The sequence below is a fragment of the Euprymna scolopes genome, chromosome 19, assembly GCF_053919585.1.
Source record: "Euprymna scolopes isolate OS-2025 chromosome 19, ASM5391958v1, whole genome shotgun sequence".
NCBI classification, from domain to species: domain Eukaryota; kingdom Metazoa; phylum Mollusca; class Cephalopoda; order Sepiida; family Sepiolidae; genus Euprymna; species Euprymna scolopes.
Genome location: NC_136500.1, coordinates 73428722 through 73441536, shown reverse-complemented (window position 1 = coordinate 73441536; position 12815 = coordinate 73428722). Strand labels below are relative to the sequence as shown.

Below are 12815 nucleotides of genomic sequence, written 5' to 3'. Positions count from 1 at the left end.
TGACTGTTCCGTATTAACACTTGAAAATGTATAGATAAATCAATGAATGTAGTTTTGTTTAGTGAGACATTGTTTCTTTATGACAGAACAAACAAAATAGCAGGTGTCTGCATGTTAATGTCATTTTCATTAAGGTTAAAAATAAAATAAACTACGCCGACTAAAGAGCAATAAAAACCGCTTTTAAACACAAATAAAATAAGACATCTTCCGTCGTTAACCCAACGTAAGCCAACCAGCACTACACGTAATGGCACCTAAGATGCACATAAAACGTCGTTGGTGACAGAAAAAAAACAACTTTTGTTTTACTTACCACAAAACAACCAACGCGTTTCAAAAGAAGAAATTCATCATAACAGTAGCATGTGAGTGTTTGGATTATTTATTATTAGTAGTGCACCTACCCATTCTCCTCTCTATCCGATGTTAAACAGAAGACCCCCCCCCCCAAAAAAGTTGAATCACACAAAACACCATTTTCATCCACCATCTTGCATGTGATTCTTATAATAGTTCGGTCGACGTAACCTCCGACCTTCTAAAGGTTCGTTTTGTCGAACTCAGGAATCTATACAGAAATTTTTAACAAAATGCTTTATTTAATCCACAGCGATATATTTTTCTTGTTCTGTCAGCTAGTAGAAATCTTGGGTATTTATCTTCTCTTCAGGGGGTCAGTGTGGGCTCTTGATGAAAATGTTTCTGTGAGACGAACCGGATTCGAACGCGGCACACACAGGTTTTCAGACAGTGTCGTCAATCACTTCATCACCGTCACCGTAGAAGTCTGAATAAATTCTCAATTATATTCTTAGTATTGCCTGTACTGAGGATTGAACCGTTAACCCACGTTTTGAAATGATTGTACTTAGCACTTTTATTCGTTGCGCCATAGTTCCAGAGTTGTAGAAGTTCAGTAGTGGACCACTTAACTATATTATAGTTTTTTTTTTCCTTTTGTGGTCTTTTTAAACTTTAACTCACTACAAACAAGACACATTGTCACTGTGACATAAAGAATCCGAACTATAGGGCCAGATTTTGGGGGGCATCCTAAGTGGGGAGTTGTACAGCGAGATGTTTGTTTGCATTACATTTAAATTTCTGCATGTCGGTACAGTCATGGAAACATGAAGCAGAGATGGAATTCCAAAGGTTAGTAGTTCGAAGAAAGAAGCTATTAGAATAGAAAGTCTTCTAGCATCTGCACGGTGAAAGGGCGGTATTTAGCAGATTGTCAGGTTAGTCGGGTGTATTCACGTCGAGAAGCACTAGTGCAGCAAGTTCGTTGGAGCATATTCAATTGAAGTACTTGTGAAACAAACACAGTGTTTATGTTAGTCAAATTGGATTCGAACTCGGCGTACCCAGGTCTTCAGACCGTGTCATTAACCACTTGGTCACCGTCACCGTAAAATCTGAAGCAATTTTTAATTGCATACTTAGTATTAGCCCATACTGAGGATTGAACTTTAAAACTTCAGAAGACTACTCTTGGAAATGATTATGCACCTAAAAACAAGGTCAGTAAATATATCAACCGAAACGATGTCGAAATAGCATCCAAGTAGTGAACATCAGTAAGAAGAATCCAAATAATCCAAATAATAATAATAATAATAATAAATAAACACAAGAAATTTCAAAATATTGCAGATAAGTAAAGAATAAATTATGTAATACATTCAAAGAAAAATATTCCCCCGATTGCATTATTATTATTATTATTATTATTATTATTATCATCATCATCATCATCATCATCATCATCATCATCATTATTACTTTAATCGGGGTATATTTTACAAAAATAACTTTTGGTATTTCGCTAGGATTGACCCCTTTTCATGATAATCTGATTGCATAACTTTACCCCTTTTACGTTTCTCGGTTCAAGGACCGATGGCACAGTGGTTAGAATAGTTATAAAATCAATTTTGAAACTGATATTCTCTTGAAGGTTGAAGGTTCAATTCTCAGTGCAGGCGACCGAAAAATACAATTGCGAATTACTTAGGACCTCTATCCAGTTATGGCTGACGGGGCGAGAGCATGCTACCCTTGTGAAGTAAATAAAGGATTCAGTTCGAAATTCCGTCCAGATTCCTAACTTCGATAAGATAACCTGAAGAAGGTCGGAGGTTACATCGACCGAAACGTTGTTTAAATGACACTCAAGATGAAAGCAGTAGTCCGAAATATCCAAATAATACAAGTTTACCCGGGGGAGGGGGAAGGGGGTTCCCCCAGTTTTCTTATCATTTTGTTCTCCCATTCCCAAATAGTCATCTTATAATTCGCTATCTCAAGCATCCCAACCGATTGTGCAATTGTTTGTATCTATCTTGCACTTGGTTCACCTACTATATTTGCTAGACAGTTTTTGAAATTCTTTTTCTTGTGTTCAGTTGCTCCTATATCTATGAAAATGTTGACGATTTTCCTAAGATTCCAGTTCCGTTTCACGTCGAACATTTGTATTTCGTTATCTTCTCCCTCTCACTTATGTTCAGTTTCTGTCATAACTGCTTCATCGCTCTTGTTGACAGAGTTTGGCTATAGTCTCATTGAATTTCTGATCGAATCTAACACAGATTTATTGTGCCGGATCACAGCATCGAATCTAACACATCGATATTTAATTTCGTCTAATCACTTTGTCTTTATTTTCATTCTAGCATGACTTTTTAGCAATGGCTAAATATTTTGGGCTTCAGTTTATTTTGAAAAAAAATCCGGCTAGGAAATTTTTTACAATGGCGACAATTTAAAATAATAACTCAATTAATAACGTAAGAAAGATACATCTTTGCAGCTTAAAATATGATTTATCTCCCATGTATTGCTAGAGTTATTATTGAGCATGAATCCTGGACAGCTCCGAGTTGGTACAACTAGTTATTAATATATTTTCCAAATAACACCAACAGTTGGAATAAGAAATAAATATGAAAGAAAGTTAAGAAGAGAAGTGGTAATGACTAGATTCCGAATAAGTCGAATAGGTCGGCAGTATTGCATGAGCAGTAGCCTGAGACGTCGGAAACTTTCTGTTTCTATGTCTATCTTTGTGACCATGTCACTAGTAAGAATGCTGGAAGTAAACGGTTTATCTGGGCTGACGTTATCCGCCTGATAGTCAGAGACCCGAACCTTGGATTAACCACTAAGGGAGCTGTCCTATCAGCAGGTGCAAAGTACTAGGGCTTCTGTATTGCCATTTGGTGAATGGATTCTGGGTCATGCAGTAGCTTCTGGTGGGGCTTCTCGATGACATATTATATTTACCTTATCATGTGCTGGAAAAATATATTTCTTCGTTTCTTTTTCTCTCTTCCTTTCCCTCTCTACCCTGCTCTAAACAAGTCTGTCGACCTGTTCCACAAATTTCAAAATTTCATCATGAAAATCTCTAGAAAAAATACACGAATAAATGCAGAACTCCATCTCTCAACATAGACCTCGACTACCATGTCCCCATCTCCAATATCAGGGGTCTACGTTCCAACATTCCAGAGGTTGAAACCCAATTACAGAGACTAAACCAGACTATTATTCCCAAGCGAAACTGGCATTGGACCGACCATTTCCCTAGATGAGTTCGTAATTAAAGGATACTCTAACTTTACATCCAAATCTGACCCCATGGGCATGGAATATGTGCCTACATTAAAGATAGCTTTCCGTGTGGTAGGGACATCTCCAGAGAAGACCCTAATTTACCCTTAATGTGCTTCCGGGTTTCAGTTGCTTACACCACTGCGTTTATATTTGCCCTCTATCGCCCCTACAACAGCGGAGATACTATCTTTAAGAGCATATCTGAGAAAATTGACCATATCCTGTCTGCTCATCCTTCGGCTAACATTCACATTTGTGGAGACTTTAATGTTCACAATGTGGAATGATTGACCCACTCAAACAAGACAGATAATGAGAGGAGGTTCTTTCACGATATCTCCATTGCTTATGACCTCACTTAGAATGTTCATGAACCCACACGTGTGCCCGATGCTGACGATCAGTATGCAAGTCTTCTAGACCTTTTTCTAACAACTTACCCTGTCCGTTCTGTCTCCACTGGGATCTTCTGACCACTCGGTTGTATCAGTTAAGATAAAAACGAAACGTAATATGTCCTCAGACGTGCTTCTTCATCGTACAGTATATCGATACTCTATAGTTGGCTGGGATAGCTTCCGTACATTTATATCTGATCTACCTCTGCATTCCATGTTTCAAAAGAATGTGTGCTCGATATGACTGAATGGTTAATTGTAGGTATAGACCGCTTCATACCCTCCAAAAAATTCCCGCACAGACCTAACATCCACGTGTGGTTCTCTCTAGAATGTGCTGCTGCCATTGCGCACAGAAATCACTTTTTCCATTACTTCCAATGTAATAGATGTACTGAGACTAAAGCCGCTTTCACGACTGCTAATAACTACTGTAAAAGAGTAATAAAAAATGGAAGAGAGTTGTATGCTCAGTCCGTTAAGTTCAAAGTAGCTGAGTAGTGTCTTGGTTCCTACCATTTTTGGCAAATAGCAAACAGGGTTCTGGACAGAAGCATGTGTGCTATCCGAACCATCATCTCGTTAGCATCAGACAAAGCACAACCCTTTGCCATCAACCACCTGTATTACCCCCTGTATTAGAAAACACGCTATGCGACATAAAAATATATGTGCGTGATGTTGCCAAGCTAATTAAGAACCTTTATTCCAGTAAAGCAATTAACCCTGACGGCATTCCAATTATAGTGTTGAAACAGCTTCAACCGGAACTAGCTCCTATAATTACAAAGCTTTTTAAGTGTTTTCTTAAGGAGAATTGCTTCCCAACATCCTGGAAAACTTCATCAGTATCCCTTGTATTTAAGAATTCTGGTGATCGGTTATCTTCCTCTCAGTACAGACCAATAAGTCTCCTGTGCGTCATGAGTAAGTTGCTGGACTCTGTGTTAAATAAAGAAGTAGTCAACCACCTCAGCAGAAATAATCTTCTTAGTGACATGCAATATGGTTTCCGTTCTGCTAGATATACAGCAGATGTGTTTACGGTTATATCTCATAGGGTTGGTGAATCTCTTGATGGAGGCTTGCTTTCTTTGCATTACAGCCTACTTAACAAGATTTCCAGTTACGGTATAGCTGGAAATGTATTCTCAATTATTAAATCATTTCTCTCTTATAGGTTCATAAAAGTAGTTGTTGATAAGCAAAAATCGGAAACTCACAGTACTAATGCTGGAGTCCCTTAGGGGCCATCCTGGACCCAACTCTCTTCCAAAACACACACATTTAGATCATTCGTAGACATGTATGCTGACGACACTACCATCTATGGCCACACATCAAAGGTCGTAAATGATCAAGTTCTCTCTGATTCTCTCTCCTCTGATCTTGAGCACGTGGTAAAACGGGAAAATAGGCGGCTGGTTACTTTTAATGCATCTAAAACCAAGCTTCTACATTTACATAATCAACGCTCTGACCCCCATCTGGCATCAATTGAAATGAATGGCTCTAGTCTTGGGGGGGTCCATATTTTGACAAGCTTCTGAGCTTGACCTTTACTCCTGATCTGAAATGGAACACGTACATCAAATCTGTTGTTAAGATCGCTGGAAAAATGGGGGAATCCTTCAATCGATCCAGTAGATATCTCACTGCTGATGCAATTCTCTACCTATATAAGAACCAGGTACGTCCAAGGATGGAGTACTGTTGCCACACCTGGGCAGGAGCTGTTAGAAAGACTTATCCTGCCTTGACAGAGTTCAAAATAGACTTCGTTGCTTCGTGGGGGATGCTCTTTTCCATTTCCTGCAACCTCTTTCCCACAGAAGAGACGTTGCGAGCCTGTCTCTACTTTATTGTTATTTCCATTGCAAGTGCTCGTCTGAGCTCCGATCTATAGTTCCCCCCCGCCAAACTTTCACAAAAAACATTGGTCTAACTGAAACCAATGTCAATAATTTTCCCCACTCTTTATTTGTACCTAAACCAAAACGTAGATTTCATGAACAAAGCTTCTTTCTTAGAACTGTACGCCTGTGGAACTCTCTCCCGTTTGCCTGTTTTCCAGCTGATTACAATTTGGACACCTTCAAGTCCAATGTAAACAAATTCTTTATGAACCGTCCCCTTAAGTAATATAATTTACCAACTTTCCACTATTATTCCATTTCCACGGTTACTACGATATTATCCCATTGATTATTGTACACTAAATAATCTTCATCCTCAAGTGAACTCTGGGCCTTGATAAATGGTGACTCCTTTGTAAAAATTAAAAAGACACACTTATGCCACGCGCTCGTATCTACTTAAAAGGAAAGACGTGCCAATCTGCACACCATGCCAAGAACTCTACATTGGCAAGCTGTATAGACTTGGAACATATACAACTGAGACACTTCAAAGAAAATAGCCTAAAGGTGATCCTCGAAGCGGTTGATCCCGATGTTGTTTTAAGTTATAAAAGCAACAAAGCTATATAACAAGACGTAGTCAACATGAACTCTTGGCTACTTAGTTATCGAAACTTGAATAAATACGTAATTTAATTGAGATCAGACTAAGTATGTTTGCTAAAAATTAATCGATGATTTTTAATCCATTTTGAATAACATTGACCGAGTTATTAGTCGTGCCGGGCACGAGTGGCACTAGTCCCATCTCCGCCCCTGATATATATATATATATATATATATATATATATATATATATATATATATATATATATATATATATATATATATATATATATGAAATAAAATGGAGGTGGAAGGACCTGGATACTCAACGTTTCGCCCGATTTATGCGGGCTTCTTCAAGAGGGATTGACAATTACTTGAAGAAGCCCGCATAAATCGGGCGAAACGTTGAGTATCTAGGTCCTTCCACCTCCATTTTATTTCATATCGTCGGATTTAATCCAGCTCAACAATCATATATATATATATATATATATATATATATATATATATATATATATATATATATATATGTATATATATACACTTTGGGTAATTGCACCAAGTCCGGGGGTAATTGCGCCAACTAGCTAAAAGTGCACTTTTGGCGACCACACATATAAAGAGCACTTTTTTTAGTTGGCGCAATTACCCCAAAGTACAGTATATATACGTGCATACATATATATATATATATATATATATATATATGTGTGTGTTTTTAAAATGTTCTTATAGATCTCTCTATCTATCTGTATATGTATAAATACACACACACACACACACACACACACACACACACACACACACACACATATGTATATATATATATATATATATATATATATATATATATATATATATATAGCCTTTGAGATTTGAAAAAAAAATCACTCGACCGCCGGTCGAGTGCGAGGGAAAATTTACTCGCCCCAAAATATTTTTACTCGTCCGACTTTATGTCTTTGTTTCAGTCAATAATAGTAAATAATTTTACAACAATTTAAGAAATTACCGTGTGTATAATCTAACAAGAAAATATTTGTTTAACTCTTGTAAATCAACTATTTTATTGCTACAAATATTTCAGTAAATATTCAACAAAACGTTAAAATACAACACCAGTTTCTTTATATAGCATCATTCATATTATTGTCCCATAGAAATAAGAATCATTTCTTTGGATGCTGATACGTAGTATCAAAATGACAATTGAAATATAAATAATTCAAGACTGTGTTTATTGGTACCGTTAGAAAACGAATATATTTAACTTTATATACAAGGAAAACAATGTAAAATCACACCCTTGAAATAAATATATTTTAAAATGCAAAACAAATATTAGATTCATTTTTTCATTATAACATTTCAATATGAAGTCTCTAATTGAAAAATATTCCGAAACACACAATCATCCCAGCAGCTCAAAAGAATCAGAAATAGTTACTTACAATAATTACTGAACAAAACTCGAAGCGAGATCATAATAAAAATGGACATTTAGCATCATATAGCATTGAACCTTTCAGCGAAATTTATATAGAATAACCTAGTAATTAAATAGCTTTGTTAATGAAACGATAAAGGTTTTTTATACATTTATTCTATATCTTTATTTTTTACAAGGCAAGACGAAATATTATATCATGTATAACATGTTACTAATAATCAGCCGTCTTGATATTTTTATGTGTTTACATTTTTATAATTCATGTCCAGATTTGTTTATATCCTGATACATTTCTATCATCCCTGGAATAAATAATGTTTGTTTACGAAGAAACAAAACTGAAGCGAAAACTGATTACTTACTTGTTGTATAATTTAATTTTCGGTGCGTGCTTGACGGAACGATGCGTTTTTTCCTCTTTTGTAAGTATGAAGTGTATGTAGGTGTAGCGTCGAAGAATTTTTTTACAAATGAATTTAAAAATCAGAGAGCTAAATGAAGGCGACATTTTGACTACACTCCGAATGTGTAAATTTGACCTCTTGTTGACCTTTAGCGTGACCACTCTTTTTTCAATACGATATTCCAACGGTCTCACAGCTAGAGATGAAAGAATTCACAAATGATGAGACATAGGTCATTCTAGGTCACCGCATATTTGAGTGTCGTAAAATAAATGAGTTTTTCCCGTATCTTTATTAAAAGAAATTTTATCGATCGGAGGGCAAGTGATTTACGACTTTTAGTCGCCCCCAAAAATTGACTGTGGCGACCGGTCGTGTAAAGTCTCAAAGGCAATCTATATATATATATATATATATATATATATATATATATATATATATATATATATATATATATATATATGTTCCAGGTTAGAAATATCAAAAAGTAAAAAAAAAAACAACCTTGAATTTCAACGAGATTGTTTTAGTGCTTAATAAATAGAGCGACATATTAGTTTATTCATTTTAAGTAAACAAAATGATCATAAGTCTCTCCAATAAATGAAACGACTGGCATCGAGTAAGAACAAAGGTATATGGTCGTCTTACGATGTCTCTTCAGACTAAAACAATAGATTTATTGTAACGACTCATGGTAATTTTATTTACCTACATTGAATAAAATAATATATATTTTTTCTTTCTTTATCCCTTCATTTCTTTCATTTCCTTGTAATTTTTTTTAATGCCATCCTGAATCATTTTACTAATCTATATTTCTTTATGGATTCAGTCGGCAGAGGAGAACGTTACAAAAGTGGGTGATGCGTTCAATTTTAATCTACATCCTCTTAATCATTGGAAAACGTTGCAAATGTTTAACTGCTCTATCATTATTTTCAAGGCAGGCACTCGGCTGAGCTTTAATCTAATGTCCTCCCCGCCGCAAAACATTCTAAAGAATGCACTCATTTACTAAAACCAATGTCAATCACTTTCATAAGCGTATTCGATAAGCAAAGTTTCTTTTTTAGAATTGTCCGTCTGTGAAACACGGTACCAAGGGGCTGCTTCCCGGTTGAGTATAACATCACCGTTTTCAAGTCCAATGTAAACCATTTTTTTTGTCGAGCTATCGTCTTAAATAATCAATTTCTAACCAATTACAAACATCGTTACAACTGTCCTCGATGTTTCGCTGTCAACTTGACAGACAAATTGACCGTTATCCTCTAGTAGCTTTTTGACCTAGATAAGCGGTGCCTCGTCCGTAAAACAGAGGAAGTGACGCATATATATATATATATATATATATATATATATATATATATATACACACACACACGGACAAAACAGAAACGGTTCAGACAGCTTGAACGGCAGGGGATAAGAGAGATCAAAAAGGAAGAAAGAGGTCAAAAGAGAGAGGAAACCGATTAAGCTGTTTAGATAGGCTTCGTCGTTCAGACTCTCTGGCACAGTTCGTATCAAAACAAATGCACTTTTTTTGAATCGGTCTTCGTTAGATAAACTCGGTTGGAAATCGCCATACTGACAGACAGACAGATATGAGAGTCTGATAGACAAGAAGAAGAAAAAGATGTTTGTTCTGATGCAGATACAACGTTTTCTTTCAGTTTTGAATCTTCCAGTGCCTTAACGATTAAATCATAATGGCCTTTATCTTTTTTTTCTTTACACCATTTCCTTTCTTGTTTCTTTCTCTGTCGTTTTCTCCTATATTCTTCTTTCTTTTTCTTATTTTTTCATCTTCTTTTTCCTTCTTTCTTTTTCCCATTCTCCCTATCAATATTGCTGTCTTTCTTTTCGTTTTTGGCTTTTCTCATTCTAATCCTTGTTCATTTTCCAACCATTTCTTCTTCTTCTTCTTCTTCTTCTTCTTTGTTTTGTTATTGCTCTTCTTTCTTCTTCTTCTTCTTCTTCTTCTTCTTATTATTATTATTATTATTATTATTATTATTATTCACTCACTCATTCACAGGAGTTCTCACACATACCATATCACGTGACTTCTCACTGGCAATAAGCTGCCGTGTTTCCTGAAGTCTGATTGACAAGTCTCCCCAGATTTTCAGTGCTCTGCACGTCTCTTGATAACCAGCATAAGTGACTTCACGTTATCTTGACAGCCGCTTACCATTGATTTCTCGCTGGCATCGACCATTGATAATCCTTCATCAAAGCCTCTCCAAGGTCTCAGTTCTTTTCCGCATTCTTCCAGTGAAAGTCTGGTTTGTGCGCTCTCTCCTCGGTCCTCCCGGAACCTTCACAATTCTTTTGTCGCCATCCGATGAAGACACCACCATTTTTCTTTTCCTGTTTATTTTTGGAGAAGTAGGCATAGTATTTTGCAGTTTCGGTTTTCTTGATTCTTTGTGACAATGTTCTTTTCTGTTTTTGTTTTATTCTTATTGCAGCAGCAAATAGTTGTTGTTCACAGTTCATGTCGGTTGGTTTCTGCATTCTAGGGTTTTCCTTAGGGTTTCATGTTTTCATTATTTCTATCCGTTGGATCGTCTCAGCCTTTCCTCTAATTCCAGATTGTTTCATTCTTTTTAACAAGTTTTTCGGGAGTGTTTTTACTACTTAAACGAGGTTACATCAAACGGATATAACTTTCATATTTTTGTCCGGGGTTGCCAGATTAGCCTTTTTAAAGCAAAATTTTGCGAATTTGGCCGTTTGGAAGCAGTTTACTCTTCAAAAATTGCATTTGGCCTTTTTCAAAACGTAACCTTCGAGTTAATTAAGGAAGGAATAAGCAGATTATTATTATTATTATTATTATTATTATTATTATTATTATTATTATTATTATTATTGGCACACAAAGAGCTTTCACACAGGTTTTCAGAGATCTTTCCCTGAAAACAGCCTGTTATGTTCACTGGAGACTGGGTGACAACAAATCTCCCCAGGTTTCCAGTCCTTTCCTCCTCTTTCAATACCATTTGCAAATAAATTTGCATTATCGCAACAGCTGCTTGCCATTGATTTCTCGTTCGAAGCAGCTATTGGTCTTTGCTGGGATTTGAGTGGCAATAAGCCTCCCCAAGGGTCTAGTTCTCATCGCACTTATTCGGCTGAGATCTAGTCAGTTCATCGGTCTTTCCTTTCTCCTTGACTCTACTTGTTTATTTGGTTTCACTCTTTTTTTTGGGGGGGGGGCGATTATGTGGCAATGGGGGTAGGGTTGGGTTCGAGTACTTATAGATTTGCGGTTTAAGTTTTCTTGGTTCCATGTAATGTTTCATGTTTGGCCTTTGCAGCATTTTGTCTTGCCCTCACTTATTGCTCCTGTGTGTTACTTTCCACATTCAAGAGTTTTTCTTAATATTTCAACTGTTTTCATGATTGTTGTTCGTTGTATTTTTCCAGTCATTCCTTTGATTCCAATTTCTCCCATTCTTTTATCAAAGTTTATCCGGATTGTTCCTAGTGCTCCTACTATTATAGGTATTATTTTGATTTTCTTCATCTTCCATATCCCTTTCAGGTCTCTGGCTTGCTCTGTGCATTTGCTTCGTTTCTGCTATTCTTTGATATTCACCCTGTGGTCAGCTGGAACATAAAAGTCTACGATTTGACAGATTTTCCTCTCTTGTTAATTATTACGACATCTGGTCTTCTTGCTTGGATGGGTTTATGAGTTTGTATGTCCATGTCTCATAGGACTTTGTGATTCTCGTTTTCAAGTTCTGTTGCCGGCTTGTGTTTGTACCACTTATCTGTGCGTTCGAGATGCAGTTGTTTGCATAATTCCCAGTGTACTACCCTTCCCACTTTGTCGTGTCTGTTCTTGTATTGCTTTTGGGCCAGTTTGCTGCATTCACTTATTATATGGTTTATCGTCCCATCTCTTTATCCACAGAGTATATTATTATTATTATTATTATTATTATTAGTAATAGTAGTAGTAGTAGTAGTAGTAGTAGTAGTAGTAGTAGTAGTATCAAGTCGTCTGGAAGGAAAACTGAAAAAAACTACAAATCCCCGATGTTTTAGGCGGCCTTCAGACCTCTGCAATTGTAGGTATCATCAATATTCTTAAGAAAATCCTTGATCTTTGAAGATCCTGGTTTGAAGCCGGGATTAAGGGAAATCCTCTGGAAATGAATCCCATCCCTTTCCAGAGAGACGTTCATAAACGAAATCAGAATTATTATTGCTGTTGTTGTCTTTGTTTTATTTAATTCTTCCTTTTAACATTATTTTATTCTTCTGTTTTTTTTCTTCTTTTCATTTATTGCTGTCTCTATTGTCTAATTTCTTTTTCTTCTCTTTTTCTTTTTCTTCTCTTTTTCCTTTTTATGTCATTTCTCGCTTTCCATATTCTTTCTCCTCTTTTCTTTCCTCTTTTTTTACTTCTCTTTGTCTTTCGCATTCTTTCCTTCTGTTATATTATTCA

The 12815-nt window shown here is 36.1% G+C and overlaps 1 protein-coding gene across 1 annotated transcript in view; it reads left to right on the top strand.

Moving 5' to 3' along the window:
- The first annotated feature begins 226 nt into the window (after positions 1 to 226).
- Positions 227 to 12815, top strand: part of LOC145239746 (uncharacterized) — a 177319-nt gene continuing 164730 nt past the window's right edge. Inside the window, exon 1 of the mRNA XM_080103145.1 lies at positions 227 to 368. The gene's annotated coding sequence lies outside the window, so the exon portion shown is untranslated. The remainder of the gene's footprint in view (positions 369 to 12815) is intronic.